Source organism: Lolium perenne, chromosome 4, assembly GCF_019359855.2.
Source record: "Lolium perenne isolate Kyuss_39 chromosome 4, Kyuss_2.0, whole genome shotgun sequence".
Lineage (NCBI taxonomy): Eukaryota > Viridiplantae > Streptophyta > Magnoliopsida > Poales > Poaceae > Lolium > Lolium perenne.
In genome coordinates this window covers 1053710-1072191 of record NC_067247.2, presented here as the reverse complement: position 1 = coordinate 1072191, position 18482 = coordinate 1053710, and positions in this window count along the sequence as shown.

The following is an 18482-nucleotide window of genomic DNA, read 5'->3' as shown; positions in this document are numbered from 1 at the left end:
AATTGATTAAGTCCTATTGCAAACTTTTAGTAAACCTCACATTGTTGATTCAAAGAACTATGGTTTCAATTAGTATCTAAAGTTATCTTGTCTCCTTGAAACTTGAAGTTCAAATCTGTTTGAAAAGTAAGGAGCTGAAAATTTAGTTTTCAGAAATAATCAAGGTATGAGATATATGTGATATCTAAGACCTTATTGCAAGATGATAGAATATAAATTTGGTGAGACTACATAAACTCATAAGTTTTATGGGAATGTATGAAGGTTGAAGACGCCAGGCGTCACAATCCTCCAACTATTGGGGCACTAATAATATTCGCATATCCATGAAGTTATCATCCTTAGTATGCACTGCTGCTAAGACTCATCGTTTCAAAGCTTCACGTGATGATCGGGTGTGATAGATTCTACGTGTGCATACAACGGGTGCAAGCCAGATTTGCACATGCGAATACCAAGGTTAAAACTTTACGAGCCTAGCATGTATAGATATGGTCTCGGAAAGTCATCATGATACAATGGATAAAATTATGAGTGAAATTGTTCATCATATTACAAAGTTACTAATAGTGAAATCCGGAACACTTGTCATATGATGATCAACTTCAAAGTAAGAACCTCAAGGTTATTGGTATTTGACCAACAAACCTAGAAGTTATTGATGTTGAAGTGTTTTTCTGAATAATGAGGAAAGCTAAAAGAGAAACTACAAAAGATTATTGGCAGAAAGAAAGAAAAGACTAGAAAGTCTAGCTCAGGTGTATATAAATGATATACATGTTATGGTTGTATTCCTAGTTAGGTCACACAATGAAATTCTTGGGTATTAGTACCATATTTGTTGGTATGAAATGTCATACAAAACAACGCAATACAAGAATACAATGGCCTAAGTGACTGACAAGGAATATGATAGGAATGCACGTCTGGAACAAAATAAAGTGTTATTATGTTCGTCGTTGGTATTCTATCTAGCCCTTAGAATTTATAATAAAGAACTTAATAATTTTTATTTTGCTCTAGTCAAATGAAAACAATAAGTTGTTCAAAATTATGACGTTACTCCATGTACGATGGATAAGTTATTATAAATCTTAATGGTGAAACACACATACATAACACTGACGCTAAAATGCCATAAGGCAAATGATTTGAATTCCACTTATTTGTGGAACCGCCATTTAGGTCATGTTAGAAAGGAACGCATGAAGGAACTCCATGCAAATGGATTTTTAGAGTCATTTGATTTTTGAATCATTTTGGCGCTTGCAAATCTTTTCTAAAGAGAATAATTAAAATTCCGTTCATAGGCCAAGAGTTGAACGGGCAACTAACTTAGTGAAAACATACATAATGATATATGTGGTTCACTGGGCATAGTTGTGTGCGGGAGATTCTTCTACTTCATGAAAACTTTCAACAATGAATTGATTATATATGTGGATATATTCAATAAGGAAGAAGTTTGAAACATTTGAATGGATTCAAATAAATTTCAACATGAAGTGGAAATCATCGTAATAGAAAAGTCAAATATCTATGATTGGATCATGGTGAAAATATTTGAATTACGAGTTTTAGCAAACATCTAAGAGAGTCATGAAATTTTTCTACTACTCACATTTCTTGGAGTATCATAATGATGATATAGTATTCGAGAGATGTATCCAAACCTTGTTGGATTAATAAATATTATGATGCCATTATATTTTTGTGGATTATGCTTTAGTGACTACCGCTTTTACACTGAATACAGCATCATCATGATCCGTAGAAATGACACCATACGAGTTATGGCATGGGTATGAACCCTAATAGTCCTTTCTTAAATTTTGGTATGCATAACATAAGTAAATAAGTTTACAACCAAAATCGGATGAATGTCTTTGTTGGTTATCCCAGAGAATTGATTGGGAATTCTTCCCACTATGGAGACAAAGACAAAAGTGTTTGTCAATGTTTCTTATTTCCAAGAAATTGTTTCTAGCAAAATTTTTGAGTGGGAGAATGATACGTCTCCGACGTATCGATAATTTCTTATGTTCCATGCCACATTATTGATGTTATCTACATGTTTTATGCACACTTTATGTCATATTCGTGCATTTTCTGGAACTAACCTATTAACAAGATGCTGAAGTGCCGATTCTTTGTTTCTGCTGTTTTTGGTTTCAGAAATCCTAGTAACGAAATATTCTCGGAATTGGACGAAATCAACGCCCAGGGTCCTATTTTGCCACGAAGCTTCCAGAAGACCGAAGAGGAGACAAAGTGGGGCCACGAGGTGGCCACACCCTAGGGCGGCACGGCCCAAGCCCTGGCCGCGCCGGCCTGTAGTGTGGGCCCCTCGTGCCGCCTCTTGACCTGCCCTTCCGCCTACTTAAAGCCTCCGTCGCGAAACCCCCAGTACCGAGAGCCACGATACGGAAAACCTTACTGAGACGCCGCCGCCGCCAATCCCATCTCGCGGGATTCAGGAGATCGCCTCCGGCACCCTGCCGCAGAGGGGATTCATCTTCCGGAGGACTCTACGCTGCCATGGTCGCCTCCGGAGTGATGTGTGAGTAGTCTACCCCTGGACTATGGGTCCATAACAGTAGCTAGATGGTTGTCTTCTCCCCATTGTGCTTCATTGTCGGATCTTGTGAGCTGCCTAACATGATCAAGATCATCTATCTGTAATTCTATATGTTGCGTTTGTTGGGATCCGATGAATAGAGAATACTTGTTATGTTGATTATCAAAGTTATGTCTATGTGTTGTTTATGATCTTGCATGCTCTCCGTTACTAGTAGATGCTCTGGCCAAGTAGATGCTTGTAACTCCAAGAGGGAGTATTTATGCTCGATAGTGGGTTCATGTCTCCGTGAATCTGGGGAAGTGACAGAAATCTCTAAGATTATGGATGTGCTATTGCCACTAGGGATAAAACATTGGTGCTATGTTCAAGGATGTAGTTACTGATTACATTACGCGCAATACTTAATGCAATTGTCTGTTGTTAGCAACTTAATACTGGAGGGGGTTCGGATGATAACCTGAAGGTGGACTTTTTAGGCATAGATGCATGCTGGATAGCGGTCTATGTACTTTGTCGTAATGCCCAATTAAATCTCACTATACTCATCATAATATGTATGTGCATGGTCATGCCCTCTTTATTTGTCAATTGCCCGACTGTAATTTGTTCACCCAACATGCTGTTTATCTTATGGGAGAGACACCTCTAGTAAACTGTGGACCCCGGTCCAATTCTCTATACTGAAATACAATCTACTGCAATACTGTTCTACTGTTTTCTGCAAACAATCATTTTCCACACTATACATCTAATCCTTTGTTACAGCAAGCCGGTGAGATTGACAACCTCGCTGTTTCGTTGGGGCAAAGTACTTTGGTTGTGTTGTGCAGGTTCCACGTTGGCGCCGGAATCTCTGGTGTTGCGCCGCACTACATCCCGCCGCCATCAACCTTCAACGTGCTTCTTGGCTCCTACTGGTTCGATAAACCTTGGTTTCATACTGAGGGAAAACTTGCCGCTGTACGCATCACACCTTCCTCTTGGGGTTCCCAACGGACGCGTGCTGTACGCGTATCAAGCTCTTTTTCTGGCGCCGTTGCCGGGGAGATCAAGACACGCTGCAAGGGGAGTCTCCACTTCCCAATCTCTTTACTTTGTTTTTGTCTTGCTTAGTTTTATTTACTACTTTGTTTGCTGCACTAAATCAAAATACAAAAAAATTAGTTGCTAGTTTTACTTTATTTGCTATCTTGTTTGCTATATCAAAAACACAAAAAAAATTAGTTACTTGCATTTACTTTATCTAGTTTGCTTTATTTACTACTGCTAAAATGGCCACCCCTGAAAATACTAAGTTGTGTGACTTCACAACCACAAATAATAATGATTTCTTATGCACACCTATTGCTCCACCTGCTACTACAGCAGAATTCTTTGAAATTAAACCTGCTTTACTAAATCTTGTTATGCGAGAGCAATTTTCTGGTGTTAGTTCTGATGATGCTGCTGCCCATCTTAATAATTTTGTTGAACTATGTGAAATGCAAAAGTATAAGGATGTAGATGGTGACATTATAAAATTAAAATTGTTCCCTTTCTCATTAAGAGGAAGAGCTAAAGATTGGTTGCTATCTCTGCCTAAGAATAGTATTGATTCATGGACTAAATGCAAGGATGCTTTTATTGGTAGATATTATCCCCCTGCTAAAATTATATCTTTGAGGAGTAGCATAATGAATTTTAAACAATTAGATACTGAACATGTTGCTCAAGCTTGGGAAAGAATGAAATCTTTGGTTAAAAATTGCCCAACACATGGACTGACTACTTGGATGATCATCCAAACCTTTTATGCAGGACTAAATTTTTCTTCGCGGAATTTATTGGATTCAGCTGCTGGAGGTACCTTTATGTCCATCACTCTTGGTGAAGCAACAAAGCTTCTTGATAATATGATGATCAACTACTCTGAATGGCACACAGAAAGAGCTCCACAAGGTAAGAAGGTAAATTCTGTCGAAGAAACCTCTTCCTTGAGTGATAAGATTGATGCTATTATGTCTATGCTTGTGAATGGTAGGACTAATGTTGATCCTAATAATGTTCCGTTAGCTTCATTGGTTGCCCAAGAAGAACATGTCGATGTAAACTTCATTAAAAATAATAATTTCAACAACAATGCTTACCGGAACAATTCCAGTAATAACTATAGGCCATATCCTTATAATAATGGTAACGGTTATGCTAATTCTTATGGGAATTCTTACAATAATAATAGGAACACACCCCCTGGACTTGAAGCTATGCTTAAAGAATTTATTAGCACACAAACTGCCTTTAACAAATCTGTTGAAGAAAAGCTTGGGAAAATTGATAAACTTGCTTCTAAAGTCGATAGTCTTGCCTCTGATGTTGATCTTTTGAAATCGAAAGTTATGCCTAGTAGGGATATTGAAAATAAAATTGTTACTACAGCAAATGCCATCCAAGTTAGAATTAATGAGAATATAAGATTAATGGCTGAACTGCGTGCTAGGTGGGATAGAGAAGAAAATGAAAAACTAGCTAAAGAGAAGAATGTAGCTAAAGTTTGGACTATTACCACCACTAGTAATGCTAATGCTACACATGTTGCTGCACCTCCTACTATTAATAATAAAAGAATTGGTGTTAGCAATGTTTCCACTTCTAATGCAAAGCGAGAAACCCTGAAATTGCTAAAGCTACTGAAACCGCTCGTGATAAACTCGCTGAAATTTTTTCCAACATTGGGGATGATGATCCCATTGATTTAGATTATAATGGTTTGAATTTTGATGATTGCCACATCTCTGAAGTTATAAAGTTCTTACAAAAACTTGCTAAAAGTCCTAATGCTAGTGCTATAAATTTGGCTTTCACGCAACATATTACAAATGCTCTCATAAAAGCTAGAGAAGAGAAACTAGAGCGCGAAGCCTCTTTTCCTAGAAAGCTAGAGGATGGTTGGGAGCCCATCATTAAGATGAAGGTTAAAGATTTTGATTGTAATGCTTTATGTGATCTTGGTGCAAGTATTTCTGTTATGCCTAAGAAAATTTATAATATGCTTGACTTGCCACCGCTGAAAAATTGTTATTTGGATGTTAATCTTGCTGATCATTCTACAAAGAAACCTTTGGGGAAAGTTGATAATGTTCGCATTACCGTTAACAATAACCTTGTCCCCGTTGATTTTGTTGTCTTGGATATTGAATGCAATGCATCTTGTCCCATTATATTGGGAAGACCTTTTCTTCGAACCGTTGGTGCTACTATTGATATGAAGGAAGGTAATATTAAATATCAATTTCCTCTCAAGAAAGGTATGGAACACTTCCCTAGAAAGAGAATGAAGTTACCTTTTGATTCTATTATTAGAACAAATTATGATGTTGACACTTCATCTCTTGATAATACTTGATACACACTTTCTGCGCCTAGCTGAAAGGCGTTAAAGAAAAGCGCTTATGGGAGACAACCCATGTTTTTTACTACAGTACTTGGTTTTTATTTTGTGTCTTGGAAGTTGTTTACTACTGTAGCAACCTCTCCTTATCTTAGTTTTGTGTTTTGTTGTGCCAAGTAAAGTCGTTGATAGAAAAGTTCATACTAGATTTGGATTACTGCGCAGTTTCAGATTTCTTTGCTGTCACGAATTTCGACCTGCCTCTCTGTAGGTAGCTCAGAAAAATATGCCAATTTACGTGCGTGATCCTCAGATATGTACGCAACTTTTATTCAATTTGGGCATTTTCATTTGAGCAAGTCTGGTGCCATTTTAAAATTCGTCAATACGAACTGTTCTGTTTTGACAGATTCTGCCTTTTATTTCGCATTGCCTCTTTTGCTATGTTGGATAAATTTATTTGATCCATTAATGTACAGTAGCTTTATGCAATGTCCAGAAGTGTTAAGAATGATTATGTCACCTCTGAACATGTTAATTTTTATTGTGCACTAACCCTCTAATGAGTTGTTTCGAGTTTGGTGTGGAGGAAGTTTTCAAGGATCAAGAGAGGAGTATGATGCAACATGATCAAGGAGAGTGAAAGCTCTAAGCTTGGGGATGCCCCGGTGGTTCACCCCTGCATATATCAAGAAGACTCAAGCGTCTAAGCTTGGGGATGCCCAAGGCATCCCCTTCTTCATCGACAACATTATCAGGTTCCTCCCTTGAAACTATATTTTTATTCCATCACATCTTATGTGCTTTGCTTGGAGCGTCGGTTTGTTTTTGTTTTTTGTTTTGTTTGAATAAAATGGATCCTAGCATTCATTGTATGGGAGAGAGACACACTCCGCTGTAGCATATGGACAAGTATGTCCTTAGGCTCTACTCATAGTATTCATGGCGAAGTTTCTTCTTCGTTAAATTGTTATATGGTTGGAATTGGAAAATGATAATGTAGTAATTGCTATAAGGTCTTGGATATTGTGATACTTGGCAATTGTTGTGCTCATGTTTAAGCTCTTGCATCATATACTTTGCACCCATTAATGAAGAAATACATAGAGCATGCTAAAATTTGGTTTGCATATTTGGTCTCTCTAAAGTCTAGATAATTTCTAGTATTGAGTTTTGAACAACAAGGAAGACGGTGTAGATTCTTATAATGTTTACAATATGTCTTTTATGTGAGTTTTGCTGCGCCGTTCATCCTTGTGTTTGTTTCAAACAACCTTGCTAGCCTAAGCCTTGTATCGAGAGGGAATACTTCTCATGCATCCAAAATCCTTGAGCCAACCACTATGCCATTTGTGTCCACCATACCTACCTACTACATGGTATTTCTCCGCCATTCCAAAGTAAATTGCTTGAGTGCTACCTTTAAAATTCCATCATTCGCCTTTACAATATATAGCTCATGGGACAAATAGCTTTAAAACTATTGTGGTATTGAATATGTACTTATGCACTTTATCTCTTATTAAGTTGCTTGTTGTGCGATAACCATGTTCCTGGGGACGCCATCAACTATTCTTTGTTGAATATCATGTGAGTTGCTATGCATGTTCGTCTTGTCTGAAGTAAGAGAGATCTACCACCTTATGATTAAGCATGCATATTGTTAGAGAAGAACATTGGGCCGCTAACTAAAGCCATGATCCATGGTGGAAGTTTCAGTTTTGGACAATATCCTCAATCTCATATGAGAAAATTATTAATTGTTGTTACATGCTTATGCATAAAAGAGGAGTCCATTATCTGTTGTCTATGTTGTCCCGGTATGGATGTCTAAGTTGAGAATAATCAATAGCGAGAAATCCAATGCGAGCTTTGTCCTTAGACCTTTGTACAGGCGGCATAGAGGTACCCCTTTGTGACACTTGGTTAAAACATGTGCATTGCGATGATCCGGTAGTCCAAGCTAATTAGGACAAGGTGCGGGCACTATTAGTATACTATGCATGAGGCTTGCAACTTGTAAGATATAATTTACATGATACATATGCTTTATTACTACCGTTGACAAAATTGTTTCATGTTTTCAAAATCAAAGCTCTAGCACAAATATAGCAATCGATGCTTTTCCTCTATGGAGGACCATTCTTTTACTTTCATTGTTGAGTCAGTTCACCTATTTCTCTCCACCTCAAGAAGCAAACACTTGTGTGAACTGTGCATTGATTCCTACATATTTGCATATTGCACTTATTATATTACTCTATGTTGACAATATCCATGAGATATACATGTTATAAGTTGAAAGCAACCGCTGAAACTTAATCTTCCTTTGTGTTGCTTCAATGCCTTTACTTTGAATTATTGCTTTATGAGTTAACTCTTATGCAAGACTTATTGATGCTTGTCTTGAAGTACTATTCATGAAAAGTCTTTGCTATATGATTCACTTGTTTACTCATGTCATATACATTGTTTTGATCGCTGCATTCACTACATATGCTTTACAAATAGTATGATCAAGGTTATGATGGCATGTCACTCCAGAAATTATCTTTGTTATTGTTTTACCTGCTCGGGACGAGCAGAACTAAGCTTGGGGATGCTGATACATCTCCGACGTATCGATAATTTCTTATGTTCCATGCCACATTATTGATGTTATCTACATGTTTTATGCACACTTTATGTCATATTCGTGCATTTTCTGGAACTAACCTATTAACAAGATGCCGAAGTGCCGATTCTTTGTTTTCTGCTGTTTTTGGTTTCAGAAATCCTAGTAACGAAATATTCTCGGAATTGGACGAAATCAACGCCCAGGGTCCTATTTTGCCACGAAGCTTCCAGAAGACCGAAGAGGAGACGAAGTGGGGCCACGAGGTGGCCACACCCTAGGGCGGCGCGGCCCAAGCCCTGGCCGTGCCGGCCTGTAGTGTGGGCCCCTCGTGCCGCCTCTTGACCTGCCCTTCCGCCTACTTAAAGCCTCTGTCGCGAAACCCCCAGTACCGAGAGCCACGATACGGAAAACCTTACTGAGATGCCGCCGCCGCCAATCCCATCTCGGGGGATTCAGGAGATCGCCTCCGGCACCCTGCCGGAGAGGGGATTCATCTTCCGGAGGACTCTACGCCGCCATGGTCGCCTCCGGAGTGATGTGTGAGTAGTCTACCCCTGGACTATGGATCCATAGCAGTAGCTAGATGGTTGTCTTCTCCCCATTGTGCTTCATTGTCGGATCTTGTGAGCTACCTAACATGATCAAGATCATCTATCTGTAATTCTATATGTTGCGTTTGTTGGGATCCGATGAATAGAGAATACTTGTTATGTTGATTATCAAAGTTATGTCTATGTGTTGTTTATGATCTTGCATGCTCTCCGTTACTAGTAGATGCTCTGGCCAAGTAGATGCTTGTAACTCCAAGAGGGAGTATTTATGCTCGATAGTGGGTTCATGTCTCCGTGAATCTGGGGAAGTGACAGAAATCTCTAAGATTATGGATGTGTTGTTGCCACTAGGGATAAAACATTGGTGCTATGTTCAAGGATGTAGTTACTGATTACATTACGCGCAATACTTAATGCAATTGTCTGTTGTTAGCAACTTAATACTGGAGGGGGTTCGGATGATAACCTGAAGGTGGACTTTTTAGGCATAGATGCATGCTGGATAGCGGTCTATGTACTTTGTCGTAATGCCCAATTAAATCTCACTATACTCATCATAATATGTATGTGCATGGTCATGCCCTCTTTATTTGTCAATTGCCCAACTGTAATTTGTTCACCCAACATGCTGTTTATCTTATGGGAGAGACACCTCTAGTAAACTGTGGACCCCGGTCCAATTCTCTATACTGAAATACAATCTACTGCAATACTGTTCTACTGTTTTCTGCAAACAATCATTTTCCACACTATACATCTAATCCTTTGTTACAGCAAGCCAGTGAGATTGACAACCTCGTTGTTTCGTTGGGGCAAAGTACTTTGGTTGTGTTGTGCAGGTTCCACGTTGGCGCCGGAATCTCTGGTGTTGCGCCGCACTACATCCCGCCGCCATCAACCTTCAACGTGCTTCTTGGCTCCTACTGGTTCGATAAACCTTGGTTTCATACTGAGGGAAAACTTGCCGCTGTACGCATCACACCTTCCTCTTGGGGTTCCCAACGGACGCGTGCTGTACGCGTATCAGAGGACAATAGAACTTGATAAAGTTTATGAACCTGAGCATAATGATCAGAGTAGAGCAGCATCGGAATTGGTTCCGGAAGCGGCCACGACGATCATGGCTCCCATGACTACAAAGTGTTTTAGCCATGGAGATCGAAGTACATATTGAACCTTGTAGGTATGGTTTACTTTGTGATCAAATAAATGATCTGTGGACAAAGGATTGATTTTGAACAATGATAAACCAACTACAAACAAAGAAGTTATGATGGGCCCTGACTCCGTTAAAATGGCTATACGCCATGAAATCCAAGATAGATAAATACTTTTTGAAAGTAAATAGATCTATAAAATTGATGGACTTGGATGAAATATCCTTGAAGAAGCTCGACTTGTCGAAAAGTTGTTTACGACAAAACTCAAAGAGTTGACTATGATAAGATTAGATCTTCCGTAGCAATGCTTATAGTCTATGTGGATTATTCTAGTAATCACTACATATTTCTTTTATGAGATATGCTAGTAGGATGGCAAAATACATTACTTATCAGACGTGTGTATTAAAGGTGTATACAAGATAAAACCAATTGTTTTGCTAGTCCGTGGAATACTAGATAGGTATACAAACTTCAATTGGATGAAGTGAGTATCACGGAGTTGGAATCTTCACCAGATGAAATAGTCAAAGAGTTTTTGATTTCATCAGAAACGATGAAGAGGCTTGCATTTGCAAGAAATTAAGTGGGAGCGCTGAGACATATTTATAATACTTTATGTAGATGACATATAGTTGGTTATAAATGATGTAATTATATACTTGATTTAAAAGGTTTCATTGAGAAATTAACTTCAATGAAAGGATATGGACTGAAACAAATTTAGTGTCAAGATCTATGAAGATAGATTGAAACACATAATAAGTTTAAGTCAAAGTACATAGAATGGATATTGAAGTAGTTCAATATAGAAATATTAAGAAAATGTTCTTGTCATGTGAAGGTTTAACAAGACTTGAGTGTATCTGACACTCGATGAGTAAAAACACATGAGTGATTTTAGATCATGAATAATATGTACATAATCAGATATCTTGTGCTCTAAAAAGTTAGGAGCATATACCAGAATGATTCATGTGATGATCGTTGAAAAACAGTAACAATATTCTTGAGTACTTAAGAAGAACCAAGAATATATATATATATAGTTTTTTTATGAAAAAATGACAAACAAATCGCTGTAAAGTGTTGCACCGATATTTGTTTTGTCACATATGGAAATAAAATTTCAATTTCTAATTAGACTAAGTGTTGTTTAAAAGGTAGCACAATGAGCTAGAAGTTGTCTATGCTAGATTTAGAAGAGTTCTAAATATTGTGACGGATTCTACAAAAGAAGGCAGAGTATGGCATTGTTTTGACAAAGGATGTTAAGTCAAGAGGTTCTTTTAGAACTTGGTGTAGTTCCGACAGAGTCAGAACTTTGAAGCTATATTGTGTGTGACAATATTAGTGACATATTTCAGACCGCGGAATTAAGGTTCCACCAGAATACCAAACATATTTAATGCCGACTCATTTCGAAATGAGTGATGCGTTGAGAAGCAAATGAATTACAAAATACATACGGTTCTGAGCATGTCAGATCCATTGACTAAAACCTCTCCCGTGAGCAAAACATGATAAAGCACCGGAAGGCCAAGGTGTTATATCTTTACAAATGTAAACTAGATTATTGACTCTAGTGCAAGTGGGAGACTGTTGGAGATATGCCCAAGAGGCAATAATAAAATGGTTATTATAATATCTTTGAGTTTATGATAATGTTTACATACCATGCTATAATTGTATTAACCGAAACATTGATACATGTGTGTTATGTGAACAACAAGGAGTCCCTAGTAAGCCTCTTGTATAACTAGCTTGTTGATTAATAGATGATCATCGTTTCATGATCATGAACATTGGATGTTATTAATAACAAGGTTATGTCATTATGTGAATGATATAATGGACACACCCAATTAAGCGTAGCATAAGATCACGTCATTAAGTTATTTGCTATAAGCTTTCGATACATAGTTACCTAGTCCTTATGACCATGAGATCATATAAATCACTTATACCGGAAAGGTACTTTGATTACATCAAACGCCACTGCGTAAATGGGTGGTTATAAAGGTGGGATTAAGTATCTGGAAAGTATGAGTTGAGGCATATGGATCAACAGTGGGATTTGTCCATCCCGATGACGGATAGATATACTCTGGGCCCTCTCGGTGGAATGTCGTCTAATGTCTTGCAAGCATATGAATAAGTTCATAAGAGACCACATACCACGGTACGAGTAAAGAGTACTTGTCAGGAGACGAGGTTGAACAAGGTATAGAGTGATACCGATGATCAAACCTCAGACAAGTAAAATATCGCGTGACAAAGGGAATTGGTATCGTATGTGAATGGTTCATTCGATCACTAAAGTCATCGTTGAATATGTGGGAACCATTATGGATCTCCAGATCCCGCTATTGGTTATTGGTCGGAGAGAAGTCTCAACCATGTCTACATAGTTCGCGAACCGTAGGGTGACACACTTAAGGTTTGATGTCGTTTAAGTAGATATGGAATATGGAATGGAGTTCGAAGTTTTGTTCGGAGTCTCGGATGGGATCCAGGACATCACAAGGAGTTCCGGAATGGTCCGGAGAATAAGATTCATTTATAGGAAGTCACTTTCCAAGTTTGGAAATGATCCGGTGAATTTATGGAAGGTGGTTTCTAGAATTATCCGGAAATAAATTACTATGGAAGGAGGAGTCCCGGAGGGACTCCACAAACCCTAACCAGCCAACCAAGTGGGAGGGTGGAGTCCATGGTGGACTCCACCTCCTTGGCCGGCCAAGAAAATGGGGAAGGGGAGAGTCCCTGTCCCTCTAGGTTTCGTCCATAAGGCAGTTTTTCTGTTGGGGTCTTATTCGAAGACTTTGGGCAAACCCTTGGGGTTCCACCTATATAATGAGGAGGAGAGGGAGGGGGCAGCCCATGGCTTGGCCGCACCACCCCTGCCCCCTTGAGGCCGGCGCCCATGGCACCCCCTCTCCCCAAACCCTAGCAACCCTCGTCCACTACTTCTCCCGCATATGCTTAGCGAAGCTCCGCCGGAGATCTCCATCGACACCGCCACCACGCCGTCGTGCTGCCGGGATTCCGAGGAGGATCTACTACTTCCGCTGCCCGCTGGAACGGGGAGAAGGACGTCGTCTTCATCAACACCGACCGTGTGACCGAGTACGGAGGTGCTGCCCGATCGTGGCACCGTGATCAAGATCTTCTACGCGCTTTTGCAAGCGGCAAGTGATCGTCTACCGCAGCAATAAGAGCCTACTCTTATAGGCTTTGGAAATCTTCAAGGGTTAGTCTCGTTCATCCCCTCCTTGCTCCCATCTTCTAGATTGCATCTTGGCTTGGATTGCGTTCTCACGGTAGGAATTTTTTTGTTTTCTATGCAACGTATCCCAACATCATTAATCTCCCGCTGCTGCTGAATCTCCAACTTCTGCTGGTCTAGTTGCCGTTGGAACTCAGCCATCCGGTCATTCTGCACCTCCAGCTCGCGTTTTTTTGCTCTCGCTCGGCTTCTATAAGTCTCCGCGTCATCCGGAAACCCAAGCGCCCACGGAACACTAGGGCCGAAGCCTCTTGTTCGTCCTCCCTTTTCAGGATTACCGAGGACAAGCGTCAGCGAGTCTTTCTCTCTATCGGGAGCAAACTTCAGTTTTCCCGCTTTAATATCAGCCGTCACTTCAATCCATTTTTCCCTGGGTACCCTAACCTTGCTGTCACTTTCAACAAGGTTCCCTGTCTTCATGTCATACTCACAACCATGCCCAAGGAACCAATTTTGAGCCCTAGTGTCCCATCCTTCTCGCTCTGGTTCTGGAGTGATCCCATTCAGCTTCATCTCAGCCTCTTGTGCATCCCACTTAGGCATGGCTACTTCGTATCCCCCTCGCCCCGTATGATGGTGATATTTCTTTTCGCTTGCATTCTTCTTGTTTTTCTTTGACAGGTTCACAACCTCCTCTGTTTCTTTGTACCGCAAAAATTCTTCCCAGTTATGCTCCTGCTTCGCTAGATCGTTTTCGAATAATGGAGGCTTCTTCTCGGCCTTATAAGCTGCCCATAACCGGTTCTTATACGCCCGGAAAAGTTCCCCCATCTTCTTAAGAGCCCATTTCTTCACTAGCGCCCTCTGCTTGGCATTCTCAGACTCCGATCCCAAATCTGGCAAAGTGAAATGTGCCATGAGATCATCAAAAAGTGTGTCTTTGTACCTATCAGCAACCTGACTTTCGGACACATTCTTGGTCTTGTTCCATTCTCTAATAGTGATCGGGAGACGATCTCTAACCAGAACTCCGCACTGATTTTTAAATGTCACTCTGACACTCGCGGGTGCCACCGGTTGTCCTTTCGGTGATATAGCTTCAATTGTGAAGTGGTCTTTTTTTGTCAACTTCTTTGCCGGGCCTCGTTTCTCCAACTTATCTTCGGAGGCCTAAGAGAATAAAAAATAATTAATTTATATCTATATGTACATATAGAATTCCATTAATGCATAGTGATCGTATACCTCGCCATGACCAGAGCCGTTGGCTTCTCCATCACCGGAGTTGTCGGCTTCTCCATCACCGGAGCCGTCGGCTTCTCCATCACCGGAGCCGTCGGCTTCTCCATCACCGGAGCCATGGTCTGCTCCATTACCGGAGCCGCGCTCTTCTCCATCACCATAGTCGCGCTCTTCTCGGTCGGCTTCTGGACCATCACGGATTATGTTCTCGAATATGTCTTCCTGTTCCAAGTATCGACGGATTTCGAATGGATCCATTGTTTCTGCAAAAAAATTAAATCGATAAGTACATGTTCCAACCCTAACCAAACCCTAACCCTAATCAAACACTAACCAAACCAAACCCTAACCCTAACCAAACCCTAACCCTAATCAAACACTAACCAAACCCTAACCCTAACCACGGATGGGGTAGGCTCAAGGAGAGGATCTCGACAATGCTCACGTGAGGAAGAGGGTGTTCACGAGAGGGAGAGGGTGTAGGCGTCAGTTGTTTGCGAGAGGGAGAGGGTGTCAGCATCTGTTGCTTGCGAGATCGAGAGGGTGTTGGCGACTGATGTTTGCAAGAGGGAGAGGAGAGGGAAGTTGCGGCGTTTCAGAGGTAGAGGAGAGGGAAGTTGCGGCATCGCGAGAGGGAGAGAAGAGGGGAGTTGAGGCGTCAATGGTTTTCGTGAGAGGGAGAGAAGAGAGGGAGAGGGCCGGTGTCGGCGTCGTTGTCGGTACTATATATACTAACTATATATATTAGTAACACCGCCGGTGTCGGCGTCGGCGTCGGTACTATACAAACTATATACAAAATAAGTAAACTAAACTAAATACAAAATATACTAACTATATACAAAATATACAAAATAACTAAAGTAAACTAAATAACTAAACTAAATATATGTACTAACTATATACAAAATAAATACAAAATAAACTAACTATTTAACCATATACAAAATAACTATAAACTAACTATTTAACCTGGATTGCGTTCTCGCGGTAGGAAAATTTTTGTTTTCTATGCTACGAATCCCATCACCATCGGTATAATTTTTGTAAATTTTTGAAAACTTTGAAAAATGCACATTTCTGGGTGTTAAAATAACTATTACATGGCAGAAAAAGATTTTCAAACTTCTAAACAACTAAAGCATCTTGCAAAACAAGTGGTACTACAGAAAGTAAACAAATGTGGAGAAAGAAAGAAATGTTGTTTAGCTCTTCCATGCATATAAAATGTACTTGTTAACAAGGTTGATCAAGTCTTGCCACCAAATAAATTTTACATGACATAAGAAGAAATAAACCTCAAATCAATCATGTTACCTTATATTGTATTGATATGGATCCAATCATAATATTTTGATATCCTTGTTTAGGCTCATATATAGGACAATCAATAACTCCCACTTTGATAGTTCTCAAATTAGAAATTGTATTAACTCCATACATTTTATCAATCCTCTTGCAAAAATAAACAGTATGCTCCTTGTCATCAATATTGAAAGTAACTTTTCCTTTATTGCAATCAATAACAGCCCCTCCAGTGTTAAGAAAAGGTCTTCCAAGAATAATAGACATATTATCATCTTCAAGCATTTCCAACACAACAAAATCAGTTAATATTAAGCAATTATTAGTAACTTGAACAGGAACATCCTCACATATACCAACAGGAACAACAGTAGTTTTATCAGCCATTTGCAAAGATATATCAGTCGGTATCAACTTATCTAAATAAAGTCTCTTGTAAAGAGAAAGAGGCATAACACTAACTCCTGCTCCCAAATCACATAGAGTAGTTCTAACATAATTATTCTTGACGGAACAAGGAATAGTTGGTATACCTGGGTCTCCCAGCTTCTTTGGAACCTTGGCATTGAAAGAGTAATTAGCAAGCATAGTGGAAATCTCCTCATTAGGAATTTTCCTTTTGTTAGAGACAATATCTTTCATATACTTTGAATAAGGAGGCAATTTAATAGCATCAGTCAAAGGGATTTGCAGGAACAAAGGTTTCATCCAATCACAAAATTTATTATAGTGTTCTTCCTCCTTTGATTTTAGTTTCTTAACAGGAAAAGGCATTTGCTTTTGAACCCAAGGTTCTCTTTCATTACCATGTTTCTTAGCAATAAAATCTTCTTTAGTGTACTTTTTATTTTTAGCATGCTTTTCAGGTTCATCTTCAACTTCTTCTTTATCAGAAACATCATTCTTATCATTATCTTTATCATGTTCATTACCACTTTCATTTTCAGCATCAGAAATAGAAATACTATTAGGATCATTAACAGGCTCAGAGGATTCTACAACAGTTTTATGTTTCTTCTTCTTTTTCTTAGAAGGAGCACTAGTTTCTTTAGTTCGTTGAGAATCTTGTTAAATTCTTTTGGGATGCTCCTCAGGATATAGAGGATCCTGAGTAGAAACACCACCTCTAGTTGTTACTTCATAAGCATGTTTTTCTTTAGAAGTATTTTATAACAAGTCATTTTGCACTTTAGTGAGTTGATCAATTTGAGTTTGAACCATATGAAAATGTTTAACAAGCATCTTAACATCATTGGAGGTTCTCTCCACAATATCATGCAATTTACTAATAGCTTGGGAATTTTCCATTAAATGATTCTCTACTCTCATATTAAAATTATCTTGTTTAACAACATAATTATTAAACTCATCTAAACATTGATCAGGAGGTTTTGAGTAAGGAATATCTTCTCTATCAAAGCGTTGAAGAGAATGTACCTCAATCGTGGATGAGGGGGGAGTTATCTTACATAAATCTTCTATGGGGGGTAAATTCTTCACATCTTCAGATTTAATACCTTTCTCTTTAAGAGATTTTTTGGCTTCCCTCATATCTTCATCATTTAATTTAATCATACCCCTCTTCTTCAATATTGGTGTTGGGGTTGGTTCAGGTGTAGTCCAATCATCATGATTTTGGCCTATTCTAGCCATTAATTCTTCAGCTTCGTCTGGAGTTCTTTTCCTGAAAACACAACCAGCACAACTATCCAGGTATGCCCAAGACTCAATGGTTAGTCCACTATAAAATATATCAAGTAAGTCATGCTTTTCCAAATCATGTCCAGGCCGAGCTCTAAGAAGAGAGCAAAACCTTGCCCAAGCTTTAGGCAATTTCTCTCCATCTTCCTGGTCAAAGCTATAAAGTTTCTGCAAAGCAATATGTTGAGCACTAGCAGGAAAATATTTCCAAAAGAATACATCAAGCAAACCATTTGGAATATCAATAGAATCAGGAGGCAAACTATTATACCAAGTTTTAGCGTCATCCTTTAATGAGAAAGGAAAAAATTTAGCAACGAAATAATTACGCTTCTTGATATCATCAGAAAACAAGCTACTCAAAGTAGAAAGCTCATTCATGTGCTCTACAGCACTTTATTTTTCAGTACCACAAAAAGGTGTTTTCTCAACAATAGATATATGAGATAAATCAAGAGAAAAATCATAATCCTTATCCTTAATGTTTATAGGAGATGTGGCAAATTTAGGATCAGGAGACAGTTTATATCTAACAGCATGTTGTGCAAGAAGTTTTTTAATGTTACTTGCACCAATAGTAGCATTAAATTTATCAATAAAATCATCATCAAGTTCCACATAATATTCATCAAAATCATCACTAGAGTGTTCAACAGACTCAGGTGAATTAACAGGTGTAACAGTATTTTCATTAGGAATTTCAGTATTTTCAATTTGTCTAGACCTAGC